At 39.7% G+C, this 26,897-nt stretch overlaps 1 non-coding gene across 1 annotated transcript; it reads left to right on the forward strand.

Moving 5' to 3' along the window:
- The first annotated feature begins 9,174 nt into the window (after window positions 1-9,174).
- LOC120099445 (small nucleolar RNA SNORA16B/SNORA16A family) lies at window positions 9,175-9,309 on the forward strand. The gene has a single exon (XR_015647176.1). It is a non-coding gene; the product is annotated as a small nucleolar RNA SNORA16B/SNORA16A family (small nucleolar RNA).
- The last annotated feature ends 17,588 nt before the right edge of the window (window positions 9,310-26,897 follow it).

Genomic DNA, 26,897 nt, shown 5'->3' on the forward strand with positions numbered 1-26,897 from the left:
AGATCAAGAACTCAAGGGACAAATATGATGTCGAGGACGTGGAGAAAGGGAATATTTCTTCATTGTTGGTGGGATTTCAAGCTGGTACAACCCCTCTGGAAATCAGTCTGGTGGGTCCTCAAAAAATTGTAAATAGTTCTACCTGAAGACCCAACTATACCACTCTTGGGCATATACCCAAAAGACGCTCCACCTTACCACAAGGACGCATGCTCCACTGTGTTCATAGCAGCTTTATTCATAATACCCAGAAACTAGAAGCAACCCAGATGTCCCTGGATGGAAGAATGAATACAGAAAACGTGATACATTTATACAGTGAAATACTATTCAGCTATTAAAAACAAGGACATCATGGATTTCACAGTCAAATGGATGTAACTAGAAAGTATCACCCTGAGTGAGGTAACACAGATCCAAAAGGACATGTATGATGTGTACTCACTAATCAGTGGATATTAGACATAAGGTACAGAATACCCATGATACAGTCCACAGACAAAAAATTAAACTAGAAGGGAAGCCCAAGGAAGGATACTTAGAATTAAAATACTCACATTCACTTAGAATAGTGAGGCAGATCATGATGGGAGGTAGAGGGAGGGAAGATCCGGCTGTGAGAGGTGAGCGGCAGGAAAGGAATGGTGAGGCAGAATCAGGCATGGGGAGAGGCACGAAAGTCTCAGAGGGCCAGGAGAATGTCTGAAAAGCTACATCTGCTGGAGGCGGGGAGAGTCATTCTCTGGGAAGTCCAAGAGATCCTGGATGTGAGAGGATCCCAGGAGTCAATGCATGTGATCCTAGCCAAAATGCCCAACACTGGGGATATGGAAAATGAAGAGACTACCTCCAGAACCCCTAGTGGAGGGATGGGGACATCCATCCACCTACAAAATTTTTGACCCAAAATTTGTCCTGTCTTAAAAAAATGCAGGTCAAAGACGGAACAGAGACCAAGGAATGGCTGAGCTGTCCATTTTGAAACCCATCCCATGGGCAGGAACAACCCCTCATACTATTAAGGATTTTATGTTGTGCTTGCAGAGAGGAGCCTAGCACTGCAAGCCTCAGAGAGGCTCTACCCAGCAGCTGACTGAGACAGATGTAGATACCCACAGACAAACGTTTGTTGGAGTTCTGGGACCCCTATGGAAGAGTTAGGGAAAGGATTTAAGGCAATCAAGGAGATGGCAACCCCACAGGAAGACCAATAGTGTCAACTAACCTGGACACCTGGGAGCACCCAGAGACTGAGCCACCAATCAGAGTATACATGGGCTGGTCTGAGGCCCCTGGCATATATGCAGCAAAAGGTTGCCATATCTGGCCTCAGTGGGAGAGTAAATACCTAATCCTATAGAGACTTGATGCAAGGGAGGGAGGGCAGGTACAAAGGGCACTGCCCTCTCAGAGGCAAAGGAAAGGGAGGAGAGGGGAGGAATTCTGAGAGTGGGGACCAGGAGGGAAGGCAGCATTTGGGCTGTAAATAAATAAATAAATAAATAAATAAATAAATAAATAAATAACTTTAAAAGTAGTTAACAAAGATAAGATGTTACCAATATGGTAGTAAGTAATGAAAGAGAATGAAAAGTTCAGAAATAGATTCAAAGATACCTAGAAACTAACCATAAGAGCTAGGGACATGGCTTGTATATGGGCTTCAAGCTACTTAGATGGTAAAGGCAGGTGAATTATGTAAGTCTAGGAGTTTGAGACCAGCTTGGGCTACACAGTGAAATCCCTAAGTCAAGTAAATGAGAAAAGAGATGAGGAAACAGCATCACTTCATTAGAAATTGCACATTTGTGAAACTGGTATTACTAGTTATTTAAAATGCAAGACTTTCCTTTGTATCATATAAGTTAAAATAATAAAATAAGATAATTTTATATTATCTCAGCATAGGCAAACTTTCTGAAACAAGATAGGTAACTGAATAGTGGCAAAAAAAAACATAGATAAGTACATTGGACTTTTTTTCAAGAAAAGTTCTCAGACTGTAGCCTAAGCTAGTCTCAAATTCACTAAGTATCCCAAGCTGGCCTCAAACTTAAATCACTCCTCCTGCTTCAAGCTGGTCAAGATTAGAGGTATGAACCACCAGGCATACCTTGACTATGTTTTGTAAACCTTGATTTTTGTATTGCAAAAATAAGTCACAAACAAGGAGGCATGAAGTAAATAAGTAAATAACGGGTAAGAAATGAAGTCCAAAATTGTATAATAGACTGCAGGATCATTATTAGTCCCAGAAATCCAGGTTTTTAGTTATCAGAGTTGGGGATTAGAATTAAAAGGTAATCATAAAGAATGTTGGTAAAAATTTGGAGAAACAAGTTGTCTCATAAAATTTTAGAAATAAATTATTTGTGTGGATATATATATATACACATATATGTATATATATATATATATGTTATGCCTGAATGTGTACCTGTTTACATGCATGCCTGATATCAGAAGAGGGCATTGGACCACTTGGAACACTGAGTTCCCAAGTGGATGCTGGGAATCAAAAGCTTTTAATCATTGAACCATTTTTCCAGATCCAAGTCATAACTTTGGAGGAAATTTTTATAACATTAAATAAAAAGTTTGAATGTCAGGCAAATAAAATGTCAAAATTAAAAATATGCATGCTTCATGTTCCACAATGAGAAATCTATTCTGCAGAAAAAAAGCATTAATATTTAAGAAAATTTAAGCATAAAATTGCTCAGTACGACATTCCATTTCCAAAAGGAAATAGAAACAAATTGAATTTCTACCAATGAAAGAGTACATGAATAAACTGTAATTTGCTTATTCATGTTTATTCATACACTACGACATTACAGCTATTTTTAAAGCCTGTTCAAGGAAAAGGCATATCTTCACAATGGAAAACATGGTGGTCACAATTTTAGTTAACCACATTAACAAACTGCTTACAATGGAATGCAGGAATAACACAGGAATGTTATATCCTTCTAATGTGAAAGAAATGGAAACAAGCAGAATCATCTATGAGTTGGTCTTGCCAAATATAATCAAACCAAAATCTAACCAAACATTTAGGCTTAACTTCTCATTTCCAAAAAATACATGAAATAGAAGAACAAGGGTTAAACTCTGAGGAAATAACCAAACAACCAAGAAATGTGAGCTATTCTGCCAGATAACAGATATAGCTGCTTCCACAGGCCAAGATCAAAGGAGGAAAGACATCTTTGTTTATTTTCAATTGTTGTGATAAGACACCATAACCAAGACAACATAATAGAAAGAGGGTTTTCAGGGGGAGGGGAGCTTGCTGTTTCAGAGGGTTAGAGTCCATGACCATCATGGTGTGGAGAATGGAATCAGGCAGATATGCATGGTGCTGGAGCAGTAGCTGAGAGTTTACATCTTCATATACAAGACCTGGGAGAAGATCAGGCCCATTACTGGAAACAGCATGGGCTTTTGAAATCTCAAAGCCCATCCCCAGTGACAAGCCTCCTCCAACAAGGCCATACCTCTTAATCTTTCCCAACAGTTCTACCAACTGTGGACCAAGCATTCAAATATTTGAGCCTATGGGGGCCATCTTCACTCCCCACAGGTGGGGAGCTAGAGTATGGTAGCCCACCTACACCTGTAATAGTCTCAGTGTTCATGAGACTAAAACGGGTAAATTCAAGGTCAGAATGGGCAAAAAGCAAGTCTGTCTCAGAAAATGAAAACAAACAATGAGAAACTAATATAAAAGATTCAAGAAACCTAAGACGATTGTAAATATGTAAACCTTTAATAAATTGTGAGTCTATGAAATAGAGCCATGGGGCTTTAGACATGGTTCAGCAATTAGTGTCGCTAGCTGCTCTTCCAGGGGACGTAGGTTCAATTACCAGAATCCACATGACAGCTCTCAACTGTCATGTCACTCCAGTCCTGGGGAATCTGATCCCCTTCTCTAGACTTCAAGCACATTACACACACATGGTACACAGATACACTTACACAGAAAACACCAATACATCAACACACATTTTTTAAAAGTAGCTATAAAGGATTTTTAAATAAATTTGAATATAAACAAAACAGAGACTATAAATAAATTAATTCTGGTGTGTTGTTGCACAGCAGATAACAGTAATATACTTTACATTTCAAAAAACTACAAGAAAGGATTTTGAAAACTTTCACTGTAAAGAAATGGCAAATGTTTGAGGAGATAAATATATTTAACCCGATTTAAACATCATACAATGAACACATGTATAGAAACACTGCCTAATCCCCATCAGCAAGTAAAATTTTTATTTTTATGTTTTCAGCGAAAAATAAGTAGTTTTAATAGCTGAGTATAACTCAATGATAGACTATTTGTTGGACATGGTGAGGCATTGGGTTCAATCAATTCCCAGCACTCTTAAGTACTATGTTGTTTTGTTTTGTTTTGTTTTGTTTTGTTTTTCTTTCCCAGCACTACAATTATAACACTAATACAATTAATTTTCAAATATTTTGATTTTTCTTTTCTAATGTTTCTTTTCTAATGGTGATATTATAGGTATGAATGAAGAGGTTCTTTCTATGACAATAGATGTCATAGTTCTTAATGGCGAAGTATTATAAACTCTAATTTATTCTGTCTCAAATGTTTTATGAGGGGGAAATCCATTAGATCAGTAGTTCTCAACCTGTGGGTCATGACCCCTCTAGGGGTCACATACCAAATATCCTGCATATCAGATATTTACATTATGGTTAATAACAGTAACAACATTACAGTTATGAAGTAGCAATGAAATAATGTTATGGTTGAAGGTCACTACAACACGAGGAACTATATTAAAGGGTTGCAGCATTAGGAAAACTGAGAAACATTGCATTAGACTGTGCTGAATCACACTGCCATTCCATAAGTCAAAAATAGTGGAGTATTGGCAATTTTACATGGTTTAGCCTAACAAACTGGGGGAAAGCACCAGCAAAATGCAATAAAACCTTAACAATGGTTAAACCTAGACAACAGTGCTATAGGAATCTATTTTACTATTATTTCAATATTTTACTTCAATAAAGATTGAAGAAAAATAAAACATGTCTGTGTATTGGCCTAGATAGAAAAGATAATATATTGTTTCTATTTTTTAATACTTTGTTTCATCTACATATAGAATGAATTTTGATCATTTTCACATCTCTTGCCCTTTAATTCCCTCTCCCTCACCCAGTGAAACCTTCCTGGAGCACAGGCAACTTATCAGATCAGCGGTTCCATCACTAAAAACGGTGATACATCAGTTCTGGCCACCATACTGACCAATAGTCCCTCAGGGAGAGTTGGAACCTCTGAAAAATGGAATATGAAAAAAAAATCCTTCATAATAAAAATATATTAATTTAAATTGTGTACTTTACTGAAATTTGAGGAACATTCCCTTTAGTGTTACAATAGGACCCAAGAAAACACAGTATATCTCACCTGGGGTAGTGACACACACCTTTAATACCAGCACTCAAAAAGCAGAGGCAGTCTCTGAGTTTGAGTCCAACATGTTCTACAATCTGAATTGCAGGACAGCAAGAGATCCACAGAGAATCCCTGCCTTCCAAAACAAACAAACAAAAGAGTATATATATACACTTTAATCCCAGCAGTAAAGAGACAGCTGCAGTTGGAGCTCAAATGAGTTCAAGGTCCAGATCATCCAGAGTTCCAAAGTGCGCCCCCATTTTGATAGATTACGTAGATACTTAGGTAGTGTAGTTAGGTAGATAGATGGATGGAGAGAGAGAGAGGGGGGGGGAGAGGGAGAGGGAGAGGGAGAGGGAGAGGGAGAGAGAGAGAGAGAGAGAGAGAGAGAGAGAGAGAGAGAGAGAGAGAGCACAGTTGTGACTGCCTAGACAAGACCTGGGAGAAGATCTAGCTTTTCTACATTCTGTCATGTCTCTTCTGGCCTCCTCCACAGGTACCAGGCACACATATGGTGCCTAGATCCACATTCAGGCACACAGTCATACACATAAAAATAAATAAAATCTCAAAGAAATAATATACTATATTTTATATACTATATATATGCTATAATTTTCTTCTTTGGTTTTATTTTTGTCTAATAGAAGAGCCAAAACTATAAAGGCCTTTTGTGTTCTCTCTGATTCAGGAGAGACCTACTCTAAAGCATCTCCAGGCTCCAACTCCTATCTTGACTTTATGAAAAATGAATCCCCTTTACCTTAACACACACTCTAGACAGTCGTTGTGATTCCAAAACTTGTTAATACTACACACAAATGCTTTCACCGTCTGATGGAGATATTTTAAGGTTGACTTTTTCTCAAAGGGAATGAAATATAGGCAGGATATTCTAAACCGAATCATATCTGGGCATATTTCAACACCCCTGACACAGCCACTGGCAAAAATGTTCTAATACCCTGGTAACAAAATGCAGTTCAGCTCCATTGCCTCTGCCTCCCAGCGTACTTCTTAACCTGCAACACCAAATGATATGAATGCTAGATGTATGTCTGCAAGGAATATGATGTAATAATCGTATTCTACAATTCCATTATGCTATAATTAATTTTAATTACATATTCAATCCTGCCTGAATTAAAAGACTCACATAACTTGAATCCTATGTCGCCTATAATTCTACTGTGTTATTTTGACAAAAATAAAGGAATAAATCTTCTAAGGCAATATGGTGGTTTTGGAGAGATCAACTGTGGTCATCCCAGGGTATTCTTTTACTGAAAGCAGCATTTTGTGTCCCTGTTTTCCAGTCCCAGCCTCAGTGCATGGGAAAGGAAACGCTGATTACATATCCAGTCACCTGACAGAAGGGGCGGCGCTCATCCTTCTTCATGTGTTTGTGTTTCTCTTTAGTGTTCTGAAGCTTGACTAGGGACTTGGCATTTGCCTCCTTTTCCATGTATCATTGTGAGAATTTCCTGGGTTCTCTTTCAATCTTCCCCCTCTTGCTTTCACAGGCACTTATTAACCTTCTTGGAGCTTCTCCAGGCACACCCAGTAACTCCTACAGAGCAAAGGATCTTCTTAGAAGGCGGAAAGCTGCACCCACGGCAGCCCCTTTATTGTGGTACAATATAGACACAGCCGGTATTATCTGTAAGGCCAATATCATGAGATCACTTTCCACTTGCACCTACTGAGCTATAGTGCAAATGGGAGGTTTTTTCCTTGGCTTTTTCCAGACAGGGTTTCTCTGTGTAACAGCCCTGGCTCTTCTGGAACTTGCTCTGTAGATCAGGCTGGCCTGAAACTCACAGAGATCTGCCTGCTTCTGCCTCCCAAGTGCTGGATTAAAGGTGTTGACCACCACTGCCCAGTACAAATAGGGATTTTTAAATATTTTCAGAGCTAGAAATTCCAGAATCTAATCCCATATTGCTTACGGCAAAGAAGTATCTGGAACTATTAGAAAACCTTGTTCTTGAGAAAACATAAGAACTCTGTAATGGCCTGTGGACTTTGGCTGGACACATTTTGGCCCTGAAAAGGACAAGTTTTGCTTATTTGGGGAACAGAATAACAACAAAGAAGTTAATTAAAAACACCACCTACAATGGAGTCTGGCGAAAGTGCTGTGTTCTGTTATATGGAGCAAAGGAACCAAAGTGAAAGCAAAAAAATGATGAATGCTTTCCTGTACAGGGAGGAATGCACTGTCTAGACAGCTGCAGTAGGAAAGACAATTAAGTAGTGCAAAAGCTAGAATCTGGGAGAGTTCGTATGAAAGTTTAAAGCATCCTATGCAACTCAGGGACATATCTGCATCCTTCCTGGAGGTTATTGTGACCCAGAACATCGATTCCATGCAGGGATTCTTATGACCTCAGAGAAAAGCATGAACTTAGCCTCTTCTTGATTTTCCTGCTCTTTCCAGAAAAACCATTGAAGCATTAATCTCTCAGGCAATGGCACAGGCCTTTAATCCCAGCAGTCAGGGAGCTAGAGGCAGTTGGGTCTGGGAGTTCAAGGCCAGCCTGGTCTACATAGCTAGTTTTAGGACAGCCAAAATTACACAAATCCTGTCAACCAAAAAAATAAAATGAGAGAGAGATACCATATAGAGATTTTGTCCTTCTGAGTGTGGTGCAGATAATTTTTTCCCAAAGAGATATTAGAAAGGGACCTGTATATAACCACTGTCACCTAATTTATACATAAGTAACGAAACTCTTGTGCCATTATTTTTTTAAAGATTTGCTTATTTAATGTATGTGAGTGCACTGTAGCTGTCTTCAGACACACCAGAAGATCTCATTACAGATGGTTGTGAGCCACCATGTGGTTGCTGGGATTTGAACTCAGGACCTCTGGAAGAGCAGTCAGTGCTCTTAACCGCTGGGCCATCTCTCCAGCCCTCTTGTGCCACTCTTCTTCTCTCCTTTTTCCTTTCTCTTTTCTTCTCTCTCTCTCTCTCTCTCTCTCTCTCTCTCTCTCTCTCTCTCTCTCTCTCTCTCTCTTGAGACAGAGTCTTTCCACATAGTCGTGACTGTCCTAGAACTCGCTGTATGTACCAAGCTGGACTTGAGTTCACAGAAATCTGCCTGCATTTGCCTTGAGTGCTGGGACTAGGGACCTGTGCCAGCACAGCAGACTTAATGTATCACCTCTTATCTGAATCCTAGTTACATCAGAGCAGCGGGCTTGTGAAAATTTAATAAGCTGTACACTTACATATGCATACTTTTCCATCTTTACGTAACACTTTACATTTTTTATATTTATTTTATGTGTATTAATGCTTTGTGTTTTGCCTATTTGTATGTATGTGCACAATGTGCATGGCTGGTACCCTCAGAGGTCACATGTAATGTCATAGTCCCTGAAACTGAAGTTAAAGATACTTGTAATCTGCTGTGTGGGTGCTAGAAATTAAACCTGGGTCCTGTATAATAACAGTAAGGGCTCTTAATCACTAAGCAATCTCTCCAACCCCAAGTGTACTATACTTTGATTAAAGGTTGCTTTTGTGGCTGGTGATATGGCTAAGCGTGTAAAAGCATTTGCCACCAAGTGTAGAGACCTAATTTGAGAAAGGACAGAACTGATTCCTGAAAGTTGTCCTTTGAACTCCACATATGGGCCATGGCACACACCTAAGGGTAGGAGGTAACGAAAAGATGTTTTTTAATATTGCTTCCAATTCCTTTAAAAATAATTCAAATGGCAGCCCTTATTAAAGCTGTAGCTGCTTCCACATAGCTGGTGTGGTCAAACACAAGTCCCAAGTAACAGTTTTCCTTAACTGTCATGGTTCCATTTGCAGTAACACATCTGTAAGATTTTGAGAAAAGACAGTTCTATCTTGACATTTCTGAGAGGTGGCCAGAGATAGCTGTTAACACTGGATACTCTCTACAAATGTTGAGTCCCAAACATGAGGTGAGCATGAAGCAGTTTGCTGAGCCCAAGAGCCAGCACAAAGGGGCAGTTGCAAGTATGTTCACTCTGGAAGCATCTAACAGTACATAGCAATGTTTTGGGTCGCTGTCCTGTAAGCTAAGGTCAATCAGACCATTATGCTTCTGAGGTCCAGGTACAGGACATTGTGGATAATTGAATTGTCGTAAAAAGAAATGAACTGAGAATTCAAAATGGTATTTTTAAAATTTAAACTATTGTTTTTCAAATTAGAAAAATAAAAAATAAACGTTGAGAATTTAGATAAAAATGGGTGGTAGTACAATTTTTAGTTTCCCATTTGCCTTTTTCTCATCTTTAAATGTATCTTGCATTCTTGCATACGTATGTGTATGTGGACCAGACATGCATGCTCCAAGGAGAACAAATGGAAATGAGAGGACTGACTCTCTCCTTCCTCCATGGAGGTTAACAGGAATGGAATTTGGTTGTCAGCTTTGGTGACAACACCCTTATCTGCCGAACCATTTTTGCCTTTTTGATTTTGGGTTTGTTTTTTTTTTGTTTGTTTGTTTTGGTTTTGGTTTGTGGTTTTTTGATTTTTCAGACAGGATAGCCCTGTCTGTCCTGGAACTCACTCTGTAGACCAGGCTGGCCTTGAATTCCGAGATCTGCCTGCCTCTGCCTCCCCAGTGCTGGGATCAAAAGTGTGTGCCACCACGGCCCCAATCCATTTCCCTTTTGAAACATATAGATGCTAACTATTTTCTCCTACTCTTGAAAAAAACTTCTGACATTTTGTTCTATATTTTTATTTTATTTTATTTTATTTTATTTTGAGACAGAATCTCAGGTAGCCAGGGTTGGCCTTGAACTCACTGTTTAGTTAATGATAACTTTGAACTTCTGATCCTCCTGCCTTTGCCTACTAAGTAATGGCTCATGTCACCATGCCCAATTTCTATGGTGCTGGGGATCCAACCTAGGGCTTCACGTATTGTTAGGCAAGCGCTCTACCACTGAGCAGCATTCCCAAGCCCATCTGACATCTTTTCCCAGGCCCTTTACTTTCCCATTGTTTTTCCTGCCCATACACTTTCAGATACTTGGAAACTGTAGGTTACCAGGTCTTTTCTACGCCAAAGTTAAAACAAGTACCTCAGGGTTCTTTTCCTTTTCTTTTCTTTTCTTTTCTTTTCTTTTCTTTTTTTTTTTTTTTTTTTTCCGGAGCTGAGAACTGAACCCAGGGCCTTGTGCTTGCTAGGCAAGTGCTCTACCACTGAGCTAAATCCCCAACCCCTCAGGGTTCTTTTCTTAAACCACTATATTGAGTCACATTGTTGACCAAAAACAGCTATAAAAATTGCACTAAATAAAAAATGTAAGTGTTTAAAAGTCTCACTCCCAGGGACCAGAGAGATGTTCGGGTCTTAAGAGTAGGGGTTCAATTCCCAGCATCCACATGACAGCTCACAACCATCTGTAACTCACAGTTCCAGGGGATCTGACTCCCTCTTCTAACTGCCACTCACGCCAGGCACACATGATACCCACACATTTGAACAGGCAAACATTCATATACATAAAATAAACCTAAAAAAATATTAAGTCACAATCATAAGCCAGCAAGATGGCTCAGCAGGTAATGGCACTAACCAACAAGCGTGGAAACTACATGGGAGAAGAGAACTGCCTCAAGTTGTCCTCCAGTCTCTACATGTAAGCCATGGTACACTGAGAGAGAGAGAGAGAGAGAGAGAGAGAGAGAGAGAGAGAGAGAGAGAATAAATATGAAGGAGAAAACTTTTCGCTCTCACTCATGTTTCCTCTCCAGCTGCTGAGAACCCTTTCATTTTATAGGCTCATTTTATAGAGCCATTGGTACTGACTCGTTACCCTTTCTGTGATGAAGTCATGAATCTTTAGTTGAATGTCTTTGTAGATAACAAACAACTGTGTTTGCAAGACATCTTGGAAGTGAGTAATGATCACTTAGCCTGCTCAGAACTCCATAACTCAAGACTGACTGAAGTCAATAAATAGTGGAAAGAAGTGGGTATTGTGGCATGAAGACTGTTTATATGTTGTACTGGGTTTGTGCTCATTTTCCACGAATCTTACTAAGGAGACTTGGGAGATTTGATTGTTTTCTGTTTCGGAGATTCTCCTCACCTAGAGAGCTATCTCTAAACAGTGAGCTGCATGGCTCTAACATATCATATGTGCCTCTGTGAAGTGAGGGGCACAGACAATGGCAGCACAAAGATATATTAAAAAATACATAATGTAACTTGTCTTAATATACTTTTCTGAGTCTAAAAATATGCCAGACCAAAAGAAACATATTTACATAAAAAGCAGACAAGGTCAAATAACAAAGAAAGCCCTTAATTAGTTGTAATCAACTTTAATTTGCATACCGTATATAATTCCTAAATGATTGTTAATAATAACTTTATATAATGGACTTCCAATTTTCATGAAAATGGCACATTTTGATAAGCAGACACAAAACCCTAGTACTAATAAGGTTTAATTTGCATACATTAGACTGATTATCCAAACAAAAGGATTACAGTATTACTTCTCCATACCTTTATGTCCTTATTATGCACATTTATTAACTTCACAAAAGCTAGCTGTTAGTGACAAACAATAGCCACGGAGGAAAGAGAAATCGACAGAATGAATAAAGTACATTTTACGGATAAGGAGCAAAGTTTATCCATCAGAGATGCCAAATTTAACTGTTTGCTAGTTAAAAGGGCCAGAATTTCACAAAGAGTGCCTCGTCATTTGAATAAAACAGCTTGTTTTTGTGACCTGGAAAAAAAATGCCCTAACACATCACTCGAATTTAATAATGAATTTATCTCAAGCTAAGAAGCCTCCTCAACACCACAGTTTGCTGAGAATTCATGAACAGCCACAGAATTAAGCTTTAAATGTGTGGTTCTAGGGTGCAGCGTTAATAAATATATTTCAACAAGCTTAGTTTTCAGCCGAGTAAATAATAATATAGGTGGCATTAGTATTGATATCGGTTCTTAATGGTATCATTTATACCCTGCAATTAAAGTTTAAGCACTAAATAAAGCATTATTAGGAGATCTGGGTTGGCTTTTCTTATATGTGAACACAAATGAAGCTCATGAGTGTTTGGATAAGAGCCAAAAAACTTGAAACTTAACCACAAGCTACTTCCGGGGGTTTTCCTAGTGTTTTTGCTACTTGGCAAGATACAAAATTAGAACACCAGGAAATGATTTCCAAAGAAGGCAGAGGAAAATGGAAGCCACAGGAACTGAACTAAACTCCACAATGTTTCACTCTGACCCCTAACACATAACGTCAAAGATAAGAACCATCTGCTAGAAATGTGTCTGTCTGAATATCCAGTGAGGGTTTCACTAGCTTTGTGCTAAGTAAAAGGGAGAGTTCAGTTTGATCCCCAGAAAGCATGGTGGAAGGACAGTCGGAGACCACACCACAGTTTTCCTTTAACTTTCACATGTGAACTATAGCATGCATGAACACACACACACACACACACACACACACACACACTCACGCACATGAGAGACAGGGAGGGAGAGGGAGAATTACTGAAGGACAAATGACTTTAAATGTTCCCACGTTCCTTGTAAACTGTTATTCCCTGTTCAGAGTTTCAAAATACTACCAAGGGCTGAATGAAGGAGACACATTTAACTGACAGCCTATATGGAACAGAACGCTCTGAAATTCCTATGACATTTTCAAAGCCCAGAAAATAGATGACTCAAATAGCACACTCGATGTCCACTTATTAAATATTTGGACAAGAAGTACTAGATCAGGGATGACAACTCTGACAAGTGGCTTCCCTCCTCTGCAAATTTCTCAATTTGTCTGAATCAAGCACTCTAGGTCCTAGAATCATCCAACCGATATTCAACCAGCATAAGAGCAGAAAGCTGTGGGGCCAGTTCAGCAGATAAATGCACCTGACCTACACTCCTGACGACCTGAGTTAGGTTCCCAGAAAACACATAAAGGTGGATAGAGAGAACCAACTTCACAAAGTATCCCTCTGACCAGTATATGCATGCTGTGTCATGTGCACTCCCATACACACATCAAGCACACACATGCAACACACTTTTTTAAAGAATGGAAGGCTAATGAAAAGTCCTGTTCACTAGTAGAGTGGTACACACCAGAAGTGAAAGCACTTCGGAGACTAAGACAGGAGGATCATTTGAGCCGAGAGGTTGAAAAATATCCTGAGCACAATACCCTATTCAAAGTGTTTGTCTGGGGTGGGGGGCTGTCATTACTTTATGTGCTTATTTAAAAATGCTTTCAAACTGGATGGACAAGTAGTAGTAAATAGGCCTCTAATATACAACATAAGAATCACTGCACAGAATCTATAAAAAAAAATAACAAAGCACTAATGCTGGAGCCATAAGTAATAAACTTTAAAATACTACAAAAAGACAGGCATTGTAGTGCAACCCCACACTACTCTCATAGTAGAAGTCTAACTGCAATCCTAACATTCTGGAAGCTGAGAAGGAGGACCCTTGAGCCCAGGAGTTCAGGACCATCAATCTGGGCAGCATAAAGAGACACTGCCTTGAAAAAATAAAATAAAAACAATATAAAATAAAAATAAAGATAAAAAAATAAAACATTCCCAGTGCAGCAAGAATTCAGTGTTTTGAATGTCCAGTTACCAAGCCAGCATAAAACAGTGGTAGTTACCAGCCCAGAGTCCACATCAGACTGTATCCAAGACACAAAGGTTGACTTCAGCAGGGTCACCTATATACAAAACACAGGATTTGGGTCCAGAAAATAACTAACTATATATATACTACCCTAATGTGATTTATCTAAAAGCAATTTTCAGACAGCAACCTACTTTAAGCAAATTCAAAAGTTTGGCATACTAATCATTTTCTTTCAGCATCAACTGTCTATATATGTAGATTTTCAAAACGGGAATACTCTGGCCCTATCCAGCTAGGAACTATATTCCTTTTAGCCAGGAGGAGAGCTAGAGTGAAGATGGATTCCTCTCTCCCAAGCAGCTGTTCTTTTTTGCTTTTCCATCCAGGCCCACTGAGTGGGAGGCTGGGCTTTTGGACCCAGCACAAAACATAATACAACAGTCAGGAAATGTAGTCTCTAGGCAGGAACATAAGTTCCATTAGCATTTCCTTTGCTCAGACTGATAGTGCACACTCCCAAAAGAAACAAATTCACACTCCCAATTCTCTCTCTCCCTTTTCACTGCTCATTGTGGGAGAGAAATAAAGATCTCTTTGTCAATTCAGATGTGCTGCTCTTCATGTGCCACACTGCAGATCAGGGAGCACTTGAGATTATGCAGAGAACAAAGGCCAGCTTGCCTGCTTACCTGATTACTGAGAAATGTCCATCTGTAGCAGTGTCTTCTCAGAGTACATCAGCTGCCACCGTGATTCAATCACATTCCAGCGAGACTTCTCAAAAAGGTATAAAACCCACCTCAAACTTACAAAGGTAACAAAAAAAAAGGCAAAATGAAAACATATGTAAATTAATGTCCTGGTTATCTCACCCACCATTTCCCAAATCATTCCAGCCTAAAGGGGCTAGCTAGAGCTTGTAGCCAGACTCCAAATGAGTCATAGGTAACATTCAAATTCTGTGCATACCATTGAATCTCATCTGCTTGCATGAGAATATAAATGCACTGTACATTAGTTTGCTTGGGATATGACGCTGCTGAATCTACCATCTTTTGCGTGTTAATTCCCCTAGTTAATATTTTCATTGGCTTTCAGTAAAGACCTGTCCAGTCTTCTTGTCACCCATCGGACCTTTCTTCCCTAAGACTCGTAATTCGAATTACCTAATCAAGGTTCAGAAGGCTAGAACAAAGCAAATCCTTCTGCTGAATTTGCAAATGTACTTTGAAAGCAAGGAAAGGAACTGGAGATGGTAAGTTTTATACTTACTATTTTCTTTTCCTTCACTCAGCCCAAGATATTAAAATGAGATGTGGTTATGGTGTATCCAATTGAATGAGATTGTATAGGAAAAGTCATTTTACATACACATATCTCATGTCATTGTACCAATTTGATACTGTAATTATATATCCACGGATGTGTTATCTCTACTTAGAGTTCTATATTATTCTTGGGGTTTGCCTGTTATCCTGAAATAACTATCAAAAGCACCCATATACTCCAATATTTCTTGTTTGGTCAATAAATTATATAAATCACTGACACCATTTAACATCACTAGTATAAAAATAAGCATTGGGCAACGTTACTTAAGAGTTAAGTAAGTTTAATAAGAGTTCTTGAGTTCTAGAATAGTTAAATTTCATATTGCTATGCTGCATTAATGCTCATATCAACTTCCCATATTGCTGCTTTATGTTGTTGTTTCAAATTTTTTTAATTTTTATTTTGCAGTATAGGGCATGGAACCCAGGGCTTCATGCACGCTTGATGTTAACCATGGTCATGCCATTTTGTAAGGTGCCTCCACTTTGATTAAACCATGGCAATTCTATAAACTCAAATAACTTATTTTTCTAAATTCTTGCCCATGACTGGCCTTATTTCCCTAACTGGCCTATCAATAGCTATCTTTTCAAATAAGTCAAAAATGGAAATTTTTCAATTCCCTTACCCGTTTCCATTTTCTGCCCTATAACCACCCCAAGCTAGTCTACAGGAAGACTATGGGCCCTGCTTCCTTACAATAGAGTCCCTCCTTCCACGGGTCTTTTCTCAATAAAGCCCTGCTGTCATTGAGCTGCTTTGATTTCCCCTGAATCTGTCTCTATTTATCACTGACCTTATACTAGGCAAGTGCTCTACCACTGAGTTAGACATTCAAGCCCTTTCTTGTTTTGTTTTGGTTTTTGTAAGATTTTTTTATGTATATGAATACACTGTATCTGTCTTCAGACACACCAGAAGAGGCCATCAGATCCTATTACAGATGGTTGTGAGCCACCATGTGGTTGTTGGGAATTGAACTCAAGACCTCTGGAAGAGCAGTCAGTGCTCTTAACCACTGAGCCATCTCTCCAGCCCCCTTTCTTGTTTGTTTGGTTTTTTTTCTTTTAGTTGTTTAGTTTTGTTTCAGAGGAAGTCTCAACTGTGTCGCCCAGGCTGGCCTTGAACTCTTGCTATCAAGTGATCCTCTGTGTGCCTCCTGAGTATCTAGGACTATAAGTGACCATCACCACATCCAACTGATATTTAAACTGTTTTTGGCCAGGAATGCTGGCACATGAATACAAATCCAGCAATCAAGGGGCAGAGACAGGAGAATAGCCGTAAGTTCGAGGCCAGCTGGGGGCTACATAGTAAAAGTGTATCTCAAAAAAGAAGCGAACTGCCACAATGATGTTTGATGGTTCCTATACTAATCTGAGAGATAAGACATTTAAAACATGTTAAATACTTTGGGATACTTACATGTTTCTTATGTATACAAGCCCATGCTGTATGAGTAGAGTTACTACCCTTATTTATAGCTAAGTCAGCTAAAAGCAAATAGTAAGGCTTCCTTATCCCTTGTTATAAAAACTCCTTTTCTATTAAACCATAGTAGAAGTCTATAGAGTAGATCTGATATTGTTTTTTATTCTTTTTTTTGTTAGAAAGAGCATCATACAACCCTGGCTGTCTTCAAATTCAATGTGCGGCTGGCCTCAAACTTAATATGTAGCTGAGCATGGCTTTGAACTCCTCCTCCTTCCTTCACCTTCCAAGTGCTGAGCTCTCAGGTGCATGTCACCATAACCAACTTCTTCAACTCTTAACTCACCATCCACTCTAGTACTTTTCAGTTTAACTCAAAGGAGCCTTTGAAACACACCCTATAGGTTTTTGTAGGATTATAATCCTTTCATAAGACTTGAACTCCCTCTCTCCTAAGTAAGCAAAATTATAACCCCCAAACTACACAAGACTTTTAAAATCATAAAGTCAGTGATAACCAGAATTGTATATCCTTGTACTACCAATTATTTTGGAGGTTGATACAAGAGGGTTGCTTGAGCCCAGGAGTTCAAGGCCATCCTGGGCAAAATAATGATGCCAGTCTCAACATTAGTAAATAAAGAAGTCTACAAATAATAGTAAGACTTGGGCCACAGAAGGAAAAGAAGTTGTGACACTGTTTATAGGACCACACATACAAATGACACAAAGTTTTAAAATATTGAAGCTCTGACCTCCAGAGTAGAGAAAAAAATGGATCTTAGCACAGACATTTTGCACATGAGTATAGATGATGGAATATAAAGTGGAAATTTCTGGTTTCTTTGGACCAGTTATGTCATATGATGTTTTGCTGAGACAGACACATGAAAGGACACATAATGTTTAGAAAAATATAAATATGACCCCCACAGACAATGGGAGGAGGATCTAGCATTGGTTCACCTTGTTGATCTTTATGAACTTGCTATGACTTCATAGAGAATAACTCACCAAAGTTCTTGTAACATCCCACCAGATTCTTGCAACTTCCTCAGAGTTGGGCAGATTGGTGGAGCCTCATGGTTTCTTCCAGATCAAACTGCCAATGCTAACCCATGAGTGGTGATTGCCGAGTGCACTGGACTGCGGCTGATGATTCGTGTTTGGTGTTTGCTAGTGGACTGAACTGCTCACAAGAAAGATTGGAATAGTCCCAAAGAACTACTTCTAAACAGGTCAATATCCCCTATTTCCTATTAACCTTTCTTTTCCTCTGGTGGGTGGTGGGCTAGAAGGTTGAAGCATTTAAGAACCTTTAATCAAGTAGGTTTTGAAAAATCTAAAGCAACAGGAATGTCCTCTTTCCTTGGCTTTCAGGACACTATGCCCTGCCGATCTGTCTGACCATCCCCCACTTTTTTTTTTTTAAATAAAATAATTTATTTTAAAATGCTAGAAAATCTTAACTTTAATTCCATAGTGTCTTGGTTTTGAAGACAACTATATATACGATTTAAAAACGTCCATTGACATGTAAAATAGCTTGTACCTGCTTTATGATACGTAGTAGTGACCGTGCTTTATCAGAGCTGTTTTTAATGATGTTGCTCAGAATGTTTTCTTTCCAGATGATGATTGAGAAGCTAATTTAAAAAAAAATGGTGCCAGGTACCACAAGAGTAACAGAACTGTGCTGTTTTCTCGGGTTTTGTTTTTTTACTTTTTTTTTTTTTCTCCTATTGATTTTCTTTTTTTTTTTTTTTTTTTTTTATTAACTTGAGTATTTCTTATATACATTTCGAGTGTTATTCCCTTTCCCGGTTTCCGGGCAAACATCCCCCTCCCCCCTCCCCTTCCTTATGGGTGTTCCCCTCCCAACCCTCCCCCCATTGCCGCCCTCCCCCCATAGACTAGTTCACTGTGGGTTCAGTCTTAGCAGGACCCAGGGCTTCCCCTTCCACTGGTGCTCTTACTAGGATATTCATTGCTACCTATGGGGTCAGAGTCCAGGGTCAGTCCATGTATAGTCTTTAGGTAGTGGCTTAGTCCCTGGAAGCTCTGGTTGCTTGGCATTGTTGTACTTTTGGGGTCTCGAGCCCCTTCAAGCTCTTCCAGTTCTTTCTCTGATTCCTTCAATAGGGGACCTATTCTCAGTTCAGTGGTTTGCTGCTGGCATTCGCCTCTATATTTGCTGTATTCTGGCTGTGTCTCTCAGGAGCGATCTACATCCGGCTCCTGTCGGTCTGCACTTCTTTGCTTCATCCATCTTGTCTAATTGGGTGGCTGTATATGTATGGGCCACATGTGGGGCAGGCTCTGAATGGGTGTTCCTTCAGTCTCTGTTTTAATCTTTGCCTCTCCCTTCCCTGCCAAGGGTATTCTTTTTCCTCATTTAAAGAAGGAGTGAAGCATTCACATTTTGATCATCCGTCTTGAGTTTCGTTTGTTCTAGGGATCTAGGGTAATTCAAGCATTTGGGCTAATAGCCACTTATCAATGAGTGCATACCATGTATGTCTTTCTGTGATTGGGTTAGCTCACTCAGGATGATATTTTCCAGTTCCAACCATTTGCCTACGAATTTCATAAACTCGTTGTTTTTGATAGCTGAGTAATATTCCATTGTGTAGATGTACCACATTTTCTGTATCCATTCCTCTGTTGAAGGGCATCTGGGTTCTTTCCAGCTTCTGGCTATTATAAATAAGGCTGCGATGAACATAGTGGAGCACGTGTCTCTTTTATATGTTGAGGCATCTTTTGGGTATATGCCCAAGAGAGGTATAGCTGGATCATCAGGCAGTTCAATGTCCAATTTTCTGAGGAACCTCCAGACTGATTTCCAGAATGGTTTTACCAGTCTGCAATCCCACCAACAATGGAGGAGTGTTCCTCTTTCTCCACATCCTCGCCAGCATCTGCTGTCACCTGAGTTTTTGATCTTAGCCAATCGCACTGGTGTGAGGTGAAATCTCAGGGTTGTTTTGATTTGCATTTCCCTTATGACTAAAGATGTTGAACATTTCTTTAGGTGTTTCTCAGCCATTCGGCATTCCTCAGCTGTGAATTCTTTGTTTAGCTCTGAACCCCATTTTTTAATAGGGTTATTTGTTTCCCTGCGGTCTAACTTCTTGAGTTCTTTGTATATTTTGGAAATAAGGCCTCTATCTGTTGTAGGATTGGTAAAGATCTTTTCCCAATCTGTTGGTTGCCGTTTTGTCCTAACCACAGTGTCCTTTGCCTTACAGAAGCTTTGCAGTTTTATGAGATCCCATTTGTCAATTCTTGATCTTAGAGCATAAGCCATTGGTGTTTTGTTCAGGAAATTTTTTCCAGTGCCCATGTGTTCCAGATGCTTCCCTAGTTTTTCTTCTATTAGTTTGAGTGTGTCTGGTTTGATGTGGAGGTCCTTGATCCACTTGGACTTAAGCTTTGTACAGGGTGATAAGGATGGATCGATCTGCATTCTTCTACATGTTGCCCTCCAGTTGAACCAGCACCATTTGCTGAAAATACTATCTTTTTTCCATTGGATGGTTTTGGCTCCTTTGTCAAAAATCAAGTGACCATAGGTGTGTGGGTTCATTTCTGGGTCTTCAATTCTATTCCATTGGTCTATCTGTCTGTCTCTGTACCAATACCATGCAGTTTTTATCACTATTGCTCTGTAATACTGCTTGAGTTCAGGGATAGTGATTCCCCCTGAAGTCCTTTTATTGTTGAGGATAGCTTTAGCTATCCTGGGTTTTTTGTTATTCCAGATGAATTTGCAAATTGTTCTGTCTAACTCTTTGAAGAATTGGATTGGTATTTTGATGGGGATTGCATTGAATCTGTAGATTGCTTTTGGTAAAATGGCCATTTTTACCATATTAATCCTGCCAATCCATGAGCATGGGAGATCTTTCCATCTTCTGAGGTCTTCTTCAATTTCTTTCCTCAGTGTCTTGAAGTTCTTATTGTACAGATCTTTTACTTGCTTGGTTAAAGTCACACCGAGGTACTTTATATTATTTGGGTCTATTATGAAGGGTGTCGTTTCCCTAATTTCTTTCTCGGCTTGTTTCTCTTTTGTATAGAGGAAGGCAACTGATTTATTTGAGTTAATTTTATACCCAGCCACTTTGCTGAAGTTGTTTATCAGCTTTAGTAGTTCTCTGGTGGAACTTTTGGGATCACTTAAATATACTATCATGTCATCTGCAAATAGTGATATTTTGACCTCTTCTTTTCCGATCTGTATCCCTTTGATCTCCTTTTGTTGTCTGATTGCTCTGGCTAGAACTTCAAGAACTATATTGAATAAGTAGGGAGAGAGTGGGCAGCCTTGTCTAGTCCCTGATTTTAGTGGGATTGCTTCAAGTTTCTCTCCATTTAGTTTAATGTTAGCAACTGGTTTGCTGTATATGGCTTTTACTATGTTTAGGTATGGGCCTTGAATTCCTATTCTTTCCAGGACTTTTATCATGAAGGGGTGTTGAATTTTGTCAAATGCTTTCTCAGCATCTAATGAAATGATCATGTGGTTCTGTTCTTTCAGTTTGTTTATATAATGGATCACGTTGATGGTTTTCCGTATATTAAACCATCCCTGCATGCCTGGGATGAAGCCTACTTGATCATGGTGGATGATTGTTTTGATGTGCTCTTGAATTCGGTTTGCCAGAATTTTATTGAGTATTTTTGCGTCGATATTCATAAGGGAAATTGGTCTGAAGTTCTCTTTCTTTGTTGTGTCTTTGTGTGGTTTAGGTATAAGAGTAATTGTGGCTTCGTAGAAGGAATTCGGTAGGGCTCCATCTGTTTCAATTTTGTGGAATAGTTTGGATAATATTGGTATGAGGTCTTCTATGAAGGTTTGATAGAATTCTGCACTAAACCCGTCTGGACCTGGGCTCTTTTTGGTTGGGAGACCTTTAATGACTGCTTCTATTTCCTTAGGAGTTATGGGGTTGTTTAACTGGTTTATCTGTTCCTGATTTAACTTCGATACCTGGTATCTGTCTAGGAAATTGTCCATTTCCTGAAGATTTTCAAATTTTGTTGAATATAGGTTTTTATAGTAAGATCTGATGATTTTTTGAATTTCCTCCGAATCTGTAGTTATGTCTCCCTTTTCATTTCTGATTTTGTTAATTTGGACACACTCTCTGTGTCCTCTCGTTAGTCTGGCTAAGGGTTTATCTATCTTGTTGATTTTCTCAAAGAACCAACTTTTGGTTCTGTTGATTCTTTCTATGGTCCTTTTTGTTTCTACTTGGTTGATTTCAGCTCTGAGTTTGATTATTTCCTGCCTTCTACTCCTCCTGGGTGTATTTGCTTCTTTTTGTTCTAGAGCTTTTAGGTGTGCTGTCAAGCTGCTGACATATGCTCTTTCCTGTTTCTTTCTGCAGGCACTCAGCGCTATGAGTTTTCCTCTTAGCACAGCTTTCATTGTGTCCCATAAGTTTGAGTATGTTGTATCTTCATTTTCATTAAATTCTAAAAAGTTTTTAATTTCTTTCTTTATTTCTTCCTTGACCAGGTTATCATTGAGTAGAGCATTGTTCAATTTCCACGTATATGTGGGCATTCTTCCCTTATTGTTATTGAAGACCAGTTTTAGGCCGTGGTGGTCCGATAGCACGCATGGGATTATTTCTATCTTTCTGTACCTGTTGAGGCCCGTTTTTTGACCAATTATATGGTCAATTTTGGAGAAAGTACCATGAGGAGCTGAGAAGAAGGTATATCCTTTTGCTTTAGGATAGAATGTTCTATAAATATCCGTTAAGTCCATTTGGCTCATGACTTCTCTTAGTCTGTCTACATCACTGTTTAATTTCTGTTTCCATGATCTGTCCATTGATGAGAGTGGGGTGTTGAAATCTCCCACTATTATTGTGTGAGGTGCAATGTGTGTTTTGAGCTTTAGTAAGGTTTCTTTTACATATGTAGGTGCCCTTGTATTTGGGGCATAGATATTTAGGATTGAGAGTTCATCTTGGTTGATTTTTCCTTTGATGAATATGAAGTGTCCTTCCTTATCTTTTTTGATGACTTTTAGTTGGAAATTGATTTTATTTGATATTAGAATGGCTACTCCAGCTTGCTTCTTCTGACCATTTGCTTGGAAAGTTGTTTTCCAGCCTTTCACTCTGAGGTAGTGTCTGTCTTTGTCTCTGAGGTGTGTTTCCTGTAGGCAGCAGAATGCAGGGTCCTCGTTGCGTATCCAGTTTGTTAATCTATGTCTTTTTATTGGGGAGTTGAGGCCATTGATATTGAGAGATATTAAGGAATAGTGATTATTGCTTCCCGTTATATTCATATTTGATGTGAGGTTATGTTTGTGTGCTTTCATTCTCTTTGTTTTGTTGCCAAGACGATTAGTTTCTTGCTTCTTCTAGGGTATAGCTTGCCTCCTTATGTTGGGCTTTACCATTTATTATCCTTTGTAGTGCTGGATTTGTAGAAAGATATTGTGTAAATTTGGTTTTGTCATGGAATATCTTGGTTTCTCCATCAATGTTAATTGAGAGTTTTGCTGGATACAGTAATCTGGGCTGGCATTTGTGTTCTCTTAGGGTCTGTATAACATCAGTCCAGGATCTTCTGGCCTTCATAGTTTCTGGCGAGAAGTCTGGTGTGATTCTGATAGGTCTCCCTTTATATGTTACTTGACCTTTTTCCCTTACTGCTTTTAATATTCTTTCTTTATTTTGTGCGTTTGGTGTTTTGACAATTATGTGACGGGAGGTGTTTCTTTTCTGGTCCAATCTATTTGGAGTTCTATAGGCTTCCTGTATGTCTATGGGTATCTCTTTTTTTAGGTTAGGGAAGTTTTCTTCTATGATTTTGTTGAAGATATTTACTGGTCCTTTGAGCTGGGAGTCTTCACTCTCTTCTATACCTATTATCCTTAGGTTTGATCTTCTCATTGAGTCCTGGATTTCCTGTATGTTTTGGACCAGTAGCTTTTTCCGCTTTACATTATCTTTGACAGTTGAGTCAATGATTTCTATGGAATCTTCTGCTCCTGAGATTCTCTCTTCCATCTCTTGTATTCTGTTGGTGAAGCTTGTATCTACAGCTCCTTGTCTCTTCTTTTGGTTTTCTATATCCAGGGTTGTTTCCATGTGTTCTTTCTTGATTGCTTCTATTTCCATTTTTAATTCCTTCAACTGTTTGATTGTGTTTTCCTGGAATTCTTTCAGGGATTTTTGCGATTCCTCTCTGTAGGCTTTTACTTGTTTATTAATGTTTTCCTGTGCTTCCCTAAGTGTGTTCAGGTCTTTCCTGAAGTCCTCCAGCATCATGATCAAATATGATTTTGAAACTAGATCTTGCTTTTCTGGTGTGTTTGGATATTCCATGTTTGTTTTGGTGGGAGAATTGGGCTCCGATGATGGCATGTAGTCTTGGTTTCTGTTGCTTGGGTTCCTGCGCTTGCCTCTCGCCATCAGATTATCTCTAGTGTTACTTTGTTCTGCTATTTCTGACAGTGGCTAGACTGTCCTATAAGCCTGTGTGTCAGGAGTGCTGTATACCTGTTTTCCTCTCTTTCAGTCAGTTATGGGGACAGAGTGTTCTGCTTTCGGGCGTGTAGTTTTTCCTCTCTACAGGTCTTCAGCTGTTCCTGTGGGCCTGTGTCTTGAGTTCACCAGGCAGCTTTCTTGCAGCAGAAAATTTGGTCTTACCTGTGGTCCCGAGGCTCAGGTTTGCTCGTGGGGTGCTGTCCAGGGGCTCTCTGCAGCGGCAGCAACCAGGAAGACCTGTGCCGCCCCTTCCGGGAGCTTCAGTGCACCAGGGTTCCAGATGGTCTTTGGCTTTTTCCTCTGGCTTCCGAGATGTGTGTGCAGGGAGCAGTCTCTTCTGGTTTCCCAGGCCTGTCTGCCTCTCTGAAGGTTTAGCTCTCCCTCCCACGGGATTTGGGTGCAGAGAACTGTTTATCCGGTCTGTTTCCTTCAGGGTCCGGCGGTGTCTCCGGCAGGGGTCCTGCCGCTCCTGGGCCCTCCCCCACGGGAGCCCAGAGGCCTTATACAGTTTCCTCTTGGGCCAGGGATGTGGGCAGGGGTGAGCAGTGTTGGTGGTCTCTTCCGCTCTGCAGCCTCAGGAGTGCCCACCTGACCAGGCGGTTGGGTCTCTCTCTCACCGGGTCTGGGAGCAGAGAGCTGCTGCGGGCCGGGATCCGCGGGTGTGGGACTTCCGGTAAACACAGAACGTGCCCGGTTCTAGAGAAATTCTGCTTCCGTGTGTCCCAAGCTCACCAGGCAGCTTTCTTGCAGCAGAAAATTTGGTCTTACCTGTGGTCCCGAGGCTCAAGTTCGCTCGTGGGGTGCTGCCCAGGGGCTCTCTGCAGCGGCAGCAACCAGGAAGACCTGTGCCGCCCCTTCCGGGAGCTTCAGTGCACCAGGGTTCCAGATGGTCTTTGGCTTTTTCCTCTGGCGTCCGAGATGTGTGTGCAGGGAGCAGTCTCTTCTGGTTTCCCAGGCCTGTCTGCCTCTCTGAAGGTTTAGCTTTCCCTCCCACGGGATTTGGGTGCAGAGAACTGTTTATCCCCATCCCCCACTTTTTACTCCTTCATTCGTTTGTTGTTTGTGAGACAGGATGATTCTCCAGTGTCTCAGCCTCTGCCCCCTGAGAGCTAGGATCATGTGCATATGCCGCCATGCCCAGGTCAGATCTTTGAATATATTCTTTCAACCAAACTCCTCACAGCTTTGTCCTACATACCCTTCCCTTGGTATCCTTCAACAGAGACTATTGAGCCCAGGTCACTGTCAAAAAATAAGTCAAAATCAGGAAATTTCAAAATGAAATCCAGATTCCCAGATGGCCTTCAAAGTCCAGACAGTTTTCATGTAGTAATACAGAGCTAAAGTAGACAATCCCAACTAATGACATCAAGTGTACATTTGGCCTACATTCTTCACACAGGATGAGCACTTCTAATGCAAAATCCTAAGTGCTTCAAAATTCAAAACGTTTTGAATATTGATGTGATAACATAAGTGCAAAATTCTATAGAATACTATTATTACTGCTCATAGCCAAAATGCAGACACACAAAAATTACCTTCAGTTATGTATATCAGACACATAGGAAGCAAAACTGAACTTCATGTCTAGTATTCTGTCCCTTCCCCCTAAACATTTTATTATTTATAAGGAAATATTTCAAAACCTAAAAGCCCAAACTTTTAAAGATATATTTATTTATTTTATGTATATGAGTACACTGTAAATTCAGACACACCAGAAGAGGGCATCAGATCCCATTACAGATGGTTGTGAGCCACCATGTGGTTTCTGGGATTTGAACTCAGGACCTCTGGAAGAGCAGTCAGTGCTCTTAACTGCTGAGCCATCTCTCCAGCCCAAGCCCAAACTTTTAAATACTTCTGCTCCTAAGCATTTTGGATAAGGAAGACTTAATTTGTAAATATTGCTCACTTAGCCCTTATATTGGATTTTGTGGCACTACCCACAAACAAGTCACTAGACTTTTCCTTTATTCTTTTAGTTTACTTTTGAATTTAACTTTTAAAATTGTGTTTATTTTATGTATATGACTACTTTGTCTACATGTCTGTGTATCATTTTGCATGCATGCTACCCACAGAAGCCAAAAGAGGGCATTAGATTTCTCTAGCACTGGAGTCACAGATGGTTGTGAGCCAGCCTGTGAGTGCTTGGAATTAAATCTTGGTCCTCTGGAAATGTTCTTAACCACTAAGATATATTTCCAGCCTCTGAACATTTTCAGATATGGTCTTAATATATTGTTAAGGCTAATTTCATTATTCCTGGGCTCAGTGAGGTTCCTACCTCAGTCTCCATTACAGGCATGCCCTACTATACCTGGCTTTTCTTTTTGATTAGCATGTAATCGGTGTGGATATTAGTGGGGCCGAACTGTACTATTTCAATACATGTGCCCAGAGTATATTCACCAAATCAGGGTAATTATCTTACATTTTTCTTACTATTTATTTTGCCTTTCTCCTCTGTGTGTGTATGTGTGTGTGTTTATTCATATGTATATGTGGGTGCATGTGGACACT

This window comes from Rattus norvegicus, chromosome X (assembly GCF_021556685.1).
Source record: "Rattus norvegicus strain SHRSP/BbbUtx chromosome X, alternate assembly SHRSP_T2T, whole genome shotgun sequence".
NCBI lineage: Eukaryota > Metazoa > Chordata > Mammalia > Rodentia > Muridae > Rattus > Rattus norvegicus.